Source organism: Brachycentrus maculatus, unplaced genomic scaffold (genome assembly GCF_059751285.1).
Source record: "Brachycentrus maculatus isolate JH-2025_06_01 unplaced genomic scaffold, ASM5975128v1 h1tg000077l, whole genome shotgun sequence".
NCBI classification, from domain to species: Eukaryota; Metazoa; Arthropoda; class Insecta; order Trichoptera; family Brachycentridae; genus Brachycentrus; species Brachycentrus maculatus.
Window position 1 is genome coordinate 1874782 of NW_028280831.1, and position 11440 is coordinate 1886221.

Here is an 11440-nt window from a genome sequence, read left to right on the forward strand (position 1 = left end):
CACATAAACGCAATCGACAACTACTGCCTACTTGACTGAGAACAACAACAATGTATGACTGATTATGACAATTTCTTAATACAGTAAGTTTATTAAAAAACGGAAATAAAAACACAGTAGGCAAGTGATTGACATTACAATATATGTACATATTTGTTTTAGAACTATCGTTTCAAAATTCAATTAAATGAAAAAGTATTTATTAATTATCATCATTATCAAATAATACAAAATAATTACAATGAAAACGTACCTACTTCAATATAAAATTGGGTACCTGCATCAAAATTATTTTTTTAAAATCTCAGTCTCTCAATCTCAGTCTCGCTAGCGACTTGCTTCTTTTTATTCGAGACGTATTATAAAATTTTATGGCCTCCGTATAAATTTATTATCATATTCGATTCCATTAAATCACCATTATTGAGAGGTATGCAGTATTTATTTTAGCAAATTATTTATTGTTTGTTTTGTAAAGTTCAGTGACACTATAAAAGCTTGGTTTTTATTCATTATTTTAGGTAGAAGGAATAGATATGCACGAATTGATCCAAATTACCTACTTTACTTCATCATTTGCGAATCATAAAATTTAAAATATATAATTAAAATTAATTTCTGTTTGGTTTAGATTTAAAGGTTATTAAATACTTGTAGATACTTATCTTAATCACACATATAATCGTACTATGTATTTTCCCCAATTCATTCACAGTGAAGCGCCCTTGAGGTGGTATTTTACGAAAATGGCGCTATATAAATAATCCAAATAAATTATTTTTACTAGACATGTATTTTTATTTAAAATAAGATAAATATTTACACTTTTGTTACATGTATATATGATTTTGAAAATCCTGAATGCATTTTATATTTTGCAATACAAATTTTAAAATAATTTTACTACAAAATTCATACTACTGTTCTACGTTTTGTAATATACAGTGTACAGTTCTCAAAATTACTATAGTGCGTATGATATTTGTAATTGATTTTTGTTTATACAGTGACTCCATACTTATATGTATACATACATACAGTTTAACGATTGCTCCCAATTACGACCGTTTTCGCATGCCCGCTAAAAGAACATACATACATTCTTCGTTTCCTATATGAGAACATTTATAAGAAGCATTTCAACTTTTAAAGTGTTACAACAAATATGTTGACCCATATTAAAGAAATTTACTATAGTATATGACAATTTTTAAAATTTGTGAAATTTCAAAAGAAAACAGTTTTTATCGAAGTGAAACTTCTTTGACCATGATTCGATAATCGATAATTGGACGAGAATCGAGAGTGTAAATTCAATGATGCGTCACGTTTTTAGCCATATTTCGTTACATGAGAGAGAAGACACATATAACGTAGAGAGAAGGAGAAAGACCTAATGATATATGGATAATATCTGAATATTTAAAGAATAATATCTACTTAAGTTATTATTTTATGACATCTCAACAAAGATGAAGAAGAATATGGATGTCTGGGCACATACAGGGCTTACAACCGTCATAGGCTGGTTTTAGTGATCACTTTACACACGTGTAACATTCACCTATTCTACCCATGATTGACAACCACACTATTCGAATTCTTGAAACTTCTAGATATATTGATCAAACTCGAAACACAGTGCTTGACATCACTAGAGAAATCTATGGTGGGATGAGAGAAGCTTTTTATTAAGCAGAAAATCTTTCATTTTTATGTGAGGTCCGAATCCTCATTTTTGCTATAACTTTATAAATAAGTGAATTTTTATTATAATTTCATGTTTCTTGATTTCAAATTAATTTTATCAAAGTCTTTTATATCAACGTATGCATAATATACATATAATGTACAATACTTGCAGAGAGTTGCCGTCTTTTGTCACGCATCCTTTAATAATTGTGCAGTCAGTAGCTAGTGGCTAGGTTGGTCGTGAATAAATCTAAACAGCTCTCACCTAGAAACGTATTGCCCTGGTTCTAAAAAAACAGTTTCCCATTACTGCACGTACATATGTGTGCATTAACATATGCACACCACTGTCACTTATCTGATTAATTACAAATACCGGCGATGTATGCGGATTGTCGATTATAAATAATTATATGCATATAACATTTTATTATAAAAATATAATACAAGCATAATTCACATATCGCTCACTCATTTCAAGAACGTCATAAATCAAAAAACATGATTTTTCAGGAGAACGTTTTTAAAGTTCAAAATTAGAATGCAATGTATTAAAAATAAATATCAAGCTACTTATTGAACTTTTTACTGTGCAACAGATCTTTTTAGGTAAAACCTGAAGGTTTTTTCTCCATTTGAAAAATATTTAGTATCTTTCAAAAAATAATTTTAAAATACATTTTCTTCAAAATGCAAAAACAACACTTTCTGCCTGTAGCAGGTAAATATTAAGATAAAAATATGCCTCTTTTGCTGGGATAAAGTACAATTTCTGGGCATTCTGAAAACACGCACAACTGAAAATTGACGATTTTTGATTTATGACGTTCTTGAAAGGAGTGAGCGATATGTAATATTCCCGATGAGAAATTTCCATTTCTCATTTTGGAACATGGGATTAAGATTAACATGACTGAAACATATCTCAGATTGAATGCCAAAGGACCACAATGCAAAAAAATAAATTCTTTATTCTAAAAATGGTATAGTCGTCAACATTTTCATATTCGAAAAAGACACCCATGACATTTTTTTGCGTTGTTGCCCTTTGGCATTAAACCAGCGATATATAAGAAGTTTAAAAAAAAAGAAGAAAAAAAATAACAAATCATTTTTTACAGCGTACAAGAAAACTTAATGGGGACATATTAATGCTAATTTTAAATATATGTTTGATGAAATAAATTAATAAACGATTCAGAAAAAACAGAATCTTCGTGTTTATTTACATTTAAATTAAATATTGAACAATAGATAAAGGTAGACGAAGTTGTACGAAAGATGTTGGAATGGTGATATAAGGAAATACTGTAAGGCTGGTATAAGCATTATCGATAATATTAAAAAAGGTGTGTCGATATGGTTTGGGTGTGTGAATCGAGTAAGTCAAAGTAAAATAGTAAAACAAATTTATGATGCGAATGTGGTTGGTAATGGAAGTAGAGGAAGACCGAAGAAAACTTAGCACACTTAAGTATTTTAAATATGTGAAAGTGGTTAGGTCATAAGTCGGAATAATCGGCGAGTATGTATGAGGAGATGATGCAAAGATGGAAGAGGCGAAGACTGTTTGCGAAGACAGATTGGTGTGGCTTTCTATTCTCTCTGCCTAATCCTGCGGGGTAGCGACGTGATAGTTAATTTGTTAGTTATTTTTATAGTTTAGTCGATTGAAACACCTTTTCATAGCAAAGCCTCTCCTTTACTTACAAAAATATTCAAAAATACTTAATACAAATAATATATTTAACGTATCGGTCGTAAAATCCATTTCGCCGGATCTTTTAGAGACTTGATAAAGAAGCAGGCGAAAATCACTTATAAACAGTCAATATTTGAGAGTCGATACGTTTTAAAGTTAAAGGATATGTGTTTTGCTAATATTATACTGTGACACATTTACGGAGTGATACAAGGAACCAGTTTTGTATGGTAAAGCTAACAAATATTTGTTCTTTTCTCTGCGATGCGTTATCCAAATATCCTCGGATTTGTTTGTTCACTCCGTACAAAATGGTCGCCTTTTAAATACACAATGTTTCCTTGAGCTTTATTCGTTTAAAATTAATTGTTATTTGAATAACAGTTGAAATTTTGAAAAAAAAAATCAAACAATAACTTCACTGTTACCTGAAAAGAACAATTCTTATTTGTGTAAATATATAATATATTTAATATTATTTTTTGACATCTCATCAAAGATGAAGAAGAATATGGAAGTCTGGGCATTTACGGGGCTTACGACCGTCATAGGCTGGTTTAAGTGATCACTTTACACACGTGTAACATTCACCAATTCTACCCATTATTGACAACCACACTACTCAAATTCTTCGAAGTTCTATATATATGAACCAATTTAGAAACTTTGTTCTTGAATCACTAGAACTTCACTAGAGACATCTATTGGTGAGATGTAAAGAAGCTTTTTTATTAAGCAGAAACTCTTATATTAGTATGTGAGATCCGAATTCCGGATTATAATCACACACATGAGAAACGCCAGAAAATACCATTTTCATTTTTATTATCAAGCTTATAATTTGACCAGATAATTTATTTACAACATTTTGAGTGTGTCCAAATACTTGTTCACAAACTTAGTATAGAACTTCCAAGAATTTGAGTAGTGTGGTTGTCAATAATGGGTAGAATTGGTGAATGTTACACGTGTGTAAAGTGATCACTTAAACCAGCCTATGACGGTCGTAAGCCCCGTAAATGCCCAGACTTCCATATTCTTCTTCATCTTTGATGAGATGTCAAAAAATAATATGAAAATGACTCCTGTAATTGGAGATAATCCAGATTTTGTGAACAAGTATTTGGACACACTCAAAATGTTGTAATATATTTAACTTTGGATTACGTCACGATGTCAGAAAATCATGATTTATTTACTTTTTATACATGTAGTATCAATAGCACAAGTCGCACCGTCTTCATAAAATTGTAAAGGCTATACAAATTGTCTTGATCAATCTAATATAATAAAAACAAACTGCGTGTTTTGTCTTTAAAATATTATAGTACGATGTATTCTTAAACTGTGATATGCATTCCTTTAGACCACAGGTTCCCAGACATTTTTAGCCTGGAGCCTAGTAAAATATCTTGTCAAAAAAGAAAAGGAAATCGCCTGACTATCCCCTCATAGAATGAGGAACGGAATACACTTTTAAAAAGACTGCTTAAAATAATAGTAATTCCAGACTTCTAACGTATTGTATTAATATTAAATAAAATAATTAAAAGTCAGATTATATAATTATTTTGTAAAGTACAATTATAACACACTTACGACGTTAATTTTCGTTAAAATTTTTTATTTACATCTGGACATATCACAATTACAAGAATATTAATTTTTTTAGATAAGTATACATATTTCTATTATATTTGTCTGGAAAATTTTTACTGAGAGCCCATGTTTATACACACAAGCATTTATATGTTTAAAACGTTATTAAAGGCGTATTTCACACATGCCCCCTATTACCATTAAACTTACAGCCATACACATTTGTAATTTATTTTCAAAAACGGTTCCGATGTATATTAAATATTGTATGAAGTTAACTTAAATAATAAAAATATGTAATATGTAGAAATAGTGTAATATGGCATCATTGATGCTTATTGTACAAAATAAAAATATAATGACATTTCTACCATCAATAACCATTAAAATAGGAATAAAATACTTTTAAAATGACTGTTTTTTTTTATCTACCTCCAAACAAAACATTTGAAACATATCATTAAATTCACATTTAATGTTTCATAAAAAATATTTGAGTGCGATAGTATTAAAAAAGGTAGGTATCAATAAAGTTAATATGTACCAAAAGGTATCGTAATGTAGATATTTTTATGGCTATTTTATATTATGGTATTTGAGAAACATTAAGAAATGTTCGTACTAACATTGTTTTAAAGTTCAAACATCTCAATGTTGTGTGGATTATGGATCTTTGGCGAGATTCCCACACGGTGGATACTGTAACAACGCCTTGTAATGGCTTACATATTATGTAAGAGAGGAATTTGTGGTTAGTTACTGCGCAAAAACTAATTATGTTTCTGCGTGGAGCTACCTTAGCAGAAATATTTAAATTCTGTAACATATGCGGCTTGTAATATTTATTTACTCAGTTAGCAAAAGATTATTGCAATTACCACAAGTAAATGCATCCATCTTCGCGGTGCGGTGGTTAGCACATTGGGCTAAAATGATTACAATAGGGGTGTCTGACCTTTATCTTCCAGAGGTTTCCTTAAAATTTCATGCAAAGAGTTTAATTTTATGATATATTAGAATTTTTACATCTGTATACATTCCATTAAAATAAGCTTGTATAAAATTTTAAAATTAATTACAATATTACCTGTTAGTATCTTTTTGTCGTTGTAGATAGTATTTTTTTGTAGGTTGATATACATAGCGAGTTAATTTTTCTACGACTTGTTAGAACATTTCAAATCTAGATCTCTTTTAACTTCGCCGCTATCAGTTGCCTTTTGTTATACTATGCGCGTACTAGGCGCCACACCATGCATTCAAATAAGTATGGTTTTATCGGGGTTTACCATTTTTTTCTCAATATTTATTAAATTATTTTAGTATTAAAATGATACATATTGTTAGTGTGCTAGGTGCCCCATTCCCTTACCTCCGTCTTTTCTTTCTACGTTGGCCCAGTTTTATTATAGAAAATAGACAAAATTGATTTAATCTTCGAAATTGCTACCAGGAAAACAGGAGTCATGAAGGGGGTGGCACCCCCTTAGTTTCGGTAGTACCCAAGCCTCATCCAAATCGCAGTAATGATCTGAAACGGAAACATCGCGTGCAACAGGAGATTTAACATTTTAATAGCCACACTATTGACCGGATGTCAGCGAGCGCTGGAGTAAAAATGCCTGCTAAATTTTAAGAATTCAGTCAAAAAGGACAAAGAAAATATTTGGCGGTAATATTGGACACAAAAGAAAGTAGTAATAAAATTTTCACTCATTTTAATGTAGCAGCGCACGTTTTCTTAAAACTTTCTTCCGTGAGTATCCGTTTTAATTTACTAGGATTTAAAGTGTTATACCGTTTTAATTACCTACGCTGTATTTGAAAATTAAAACAAAACCTTACGTTCTCAATTACAATTTTAAATTTCAAAATATATCAACATTTATTTATGGTTATTATTTTGTGTCGAAAATTAAATACGAAAATTGTGTTTCTTTTTTATTAAAAATAATATTTATTTTATATTATTTCTTGTCATCTCATCAAAAATGAAGAAGAATATGGAACTCTGGCCATTTATGGGGCTTACGACCGTCATAGGCTGGTTTAACTAATCACTTTACACAAGACTAACATTCACCAATTCTACTCATGATTAACAACAACACTACTCAAATTCTTGGAACTTTTATTGTTCACAATTCGAAACATAGTAGGTACTTGAATCACTAGAATTTCTCTAGAGACGTGTATGGTGAGATGAAAGAAACTTTTTTTTAGCAAAAACTCTTTCATTTGTATGTCAGTATTCGGACACACTCATAATGTTGTAATATTTATTTTGATATTGCAAATCTGATCATTGAAGTCATTTGCCAAATTATTTAATATTAATTCTTGCATGGTAATTATTTACGTCAATAGCCCCCGGCCATTGTATTACAATACTAAACCTTTTAAAACTGGACAAAATTTATGAATTTATTTTCTTTTGATAAATAAATTCTTGATAGGTAGTGAGTAATCTTATCACACCCTAATTTCGCCGCTCGAATACTTTAACGAGGATTAGGAAAACAATTAAGGTTATTCGCTTAATTTGAAAAAAAATAATCATAGGTAACCTATTTTCCGAGTCACGAATAAAACGTTTCTAAGAAAATATTTTTGTATTTGATGTAAAAAGTAGTTATAATATGGAATTAACTCGATATTTATACCCGATCGTACCCTCAAATAGAATACTAATACATTTAATATTAGAATAGGCAGTTTCAAAACTATTTATTACTTTTTGGAGATCAAATTCATGATAATACGTTGTTATAGTTTTATTTCTTCAAGTTTAAAAGTAACATATTAATTTACACACATATCACAAGGAAGCACCTACCACAAAGCACACAAAACACAATCGTAACGTACATAGAATCAAAAGATCTAAAACACAGAAACAAGTCAAACAAAATCACATATTTCTTTTGGTCAAAAGAACTTGGATTATTTTGCAATAACCTGCTTTCATTATCCATAAAGTCATTTAATAATGGAACTATGTTTAAAAGAGCTGTTTATAAATGGATATTCAGTATCGAGCAGTGAAATCTTTCCAGGCAGAAATTATCAGTTTTTTTATTGTTGCGATTTCTTGATAGCTTTTTAGTAAAAATGATTAAGCAATGATTAAAAATGGGTTATTGGTAGATTGTCTGATTTTTTCGTACAAAAATGAAAAATGAGCATTTTTCATTTTTGTAGGAAAAAATCTACAAATCAACACAAAACTTTAAAAAAAAATGATCCTTAAATTGGCTCTTTTTTTGGTAAATCATCTTTAAACAGTGTTGCTTAATAATTTTTACTGACAAGCTATCAAAAAATCACAACAATAAGAAATATTATTTAAAAAATTGATAATTTCTGACTTCAAAGATTTCACTGCTCGCTGCTGTATGTATACGTAAAAACGATATTTAATTACAAATTGTCATATGCAGAATAATAGTAATTATTCATACAACCTGCCTATACAATATTAAATTATTCATACTAAAAAGTGCATTTTTTATGTTATACTAGCTATTTTCGATTTTTATGGAACTTATAAACGTAAAACGGCATTCTGTTACCATCGTGCGTATAATAACAGGCCTACCTTTAGAACATAATGCTACATCAAGACACCAAAGTTATATAATCAACACTCCGTTGTGATACAAAGTTGCATTCAAAGCTGTTTTAGGATCAAAGATAATTGAATACCCCTTGACATTTCAATGTTACTTATTGTTCTCTCGGTCATATCTGTGCAAAATCATATAACTGTATGTGGAAAAGGTAATTTAATAAAAATCCATATTGATCATAAAATAGTAACGTATGAAAATAAAATAATGTTAAAATAAATCAATTTATGAATTAAATTAATTTGGAGGGAAAATTAAAGAATACAATGCAAAGAAAAGAAATGATTAAAAAAATTAACCCTAAGGGATTTTAAAACTTTTCAAAACAACAAGTAATATAGAGATTTAAAAAAAAACATGTATTTTTGATAAAATAAAGAGCGATGCGATATACAGTATTTGGTAAGTTACAAACATGAATACACATTTTTCTTTCAATTGCAACTTTGTATTGACACCTATTTAACTTTTGACATAATTCATTGTCTCAGCATACCAGGAAATGAGGATACACAAGAGATTGGAAAACATCTTCTGTCTTCAGGTATACAACATAGTACAACTAAAGTGGCAATCTCTCTTGTTTATTACACAGCCGTAGATATAATACATTACACATCATTACGGCTCGGTCAGTAAAGCGGATGATTTTGTGACCTCTGCCAGAGCACCCGCGGGAATTGTTTGGTATTTGCTCTTTGGCTTATCTTGACCCTCAGCTCATGCTGCGACCCTGGTAACAAACACTATCCATTGTAGTGCCCGTCGTGTTTTTCTCCTTTGATCTTGAGTTATATAACAAATTATAATTACTATTGTTGGTCATTCAAGCGATGCACTAATGATATTTAATTTTTTATTGATGTGGAAATTTCTCCGAGTATTATATATAAAATAATAATACTAATAATAATAATAATAGTACTATCTACCCTCTGATTGCAAACGGCTATATATGGTATCAAACGTTTTGATCAATATCACTAGTCCGTCTTTGGTCGGTTGGAAGATATTGCTTTTTAGCAATAAGCCCGCCAATGTACTTTTTATTTTCTGTACATGAAGTTTAAATAAATAAATAAATAATAGTGAAATCAAATAAAAGTATGGAAATTTAAAACTATCGCCTCTTGGCTGGAAACAGGTGTTTCTATGTCTGTAGAGAGCCATATGGGTACAAAGTTTCTTCTTTTTTTTCTTCTAAAACATAACTTTCTCCAAAAATTTCTGGATCTTTTTTCTACACCGTCAGCAAAACTATAACTATGCTAAACTTTTAACAGAGTTTGGGTTTTGTCACACAATTTTTTTTTTATGGATTTTGACCTTAGCACGAGGACCTTTATATGAGTCCTTAGCAGCTGTACCTATTGCACGCCTCTTAGGATAGCTCTGGATGTAAAACATGGTGTCTAACCTAAAATAAAAACCCTAAAACTAGCAATCTTTGAGCGGAAAAAACTATTAGACAAAATATAGATATTTGGATGGTTTAATTTTGTAAATAAATAGAATCATGAACTCGAACACTTGATGGAAAATGAAACTATTATAAGATTCTGGTAGTAAGATACGAAGGGTACGGTAGGTAGGATACGTATGAAGAATTTAGGATGAATGCGTTTCAGGGTTCCCTAAGGGAAGAGACCCAGAGGTAGACCTAGACTGCATGGAAGTAGACTGGAGTATGTCAGGAAGGAGTGGGTCTCGAGATGGACGAAGAGAAATAGAAGCCTCTGGGGAACAATTGTGGAGAAGATTCTGAAATGTAGTCATTTTAAATATATGGGTTGAAAATTGAAAGTTTATTAGTAAGCATTTTTATGGAATTAGGATATCGTAGTGATACAGGAGAAAGTGATCAAGTGCATTTTTTACAAAAAACGTGTTCATTGACTATTTGGTATCTTACTAGCTTAATATTGCCCTGATAAAATCCCTAAGGATTTTAAACTTGGAAGTATAATATATTTAGTCCTTGAAAATGACTAACTCCATTGATGTTTATTTTCTTGCCAAGCAAAAGAGACCTAAATGGCTCTTCTGAACATTTTACGTTTTGGTAGTTGGTCAATTTCTCTTGTACGACTACGATATACAAAATAGTGTAAAATATCATGAATATATATTTTTAAATGTTTTAAAAATTAAACGCTTGTATAATCTACTTATTGAGTTTTATTTCATTACACACGACTAGTTTCGAAAACTACAGTTGATTTTTTAAAAATTGTCAACATGTCATTCCACAAAGCTAATGCCGAATAAATAAATAACATTTTTAGATGTATGAAAATGGCGGCTACGTGGGGTATGGTGTGTGTGGTACTAGCACTAAGTAATTCTTGAGAATTTGGCGTGCATTGGACTGTAATTACCAGCAACGCAAAAAGGCGTGCAGGCATGAGCGCGGGAATGCAACTAGCGCTGTCCGTTCGGCACTAACCCACCGGTGATTTGATCACCTCCGAGGGTCACACTGGGTCGCACGATGCACCGATATTGCAATAGGGATTCTATTGTTTTGCCTGCGTCCGAGGGCCCGCTATCTTAATTAATCAAATGATGATACATTATTACCCTTTCGCAAGAAGAAACTCCGGAGAACGCAACGTGTGATGTTATTAAGATAATAATTACATGGTTTTATTACTTCAATTTTATTAAAGAATTTATATATTTTATAAAATAAATAAATATTGCGATAATATTACAGAGAAAAGTATCTACAATAAAAATTCAAGTTTCAAGTTAAAAACCCTCATTCACACCCGGTGGTATATAGAGCACTGCATTATTTAAAAGCAGTGCGATTTTG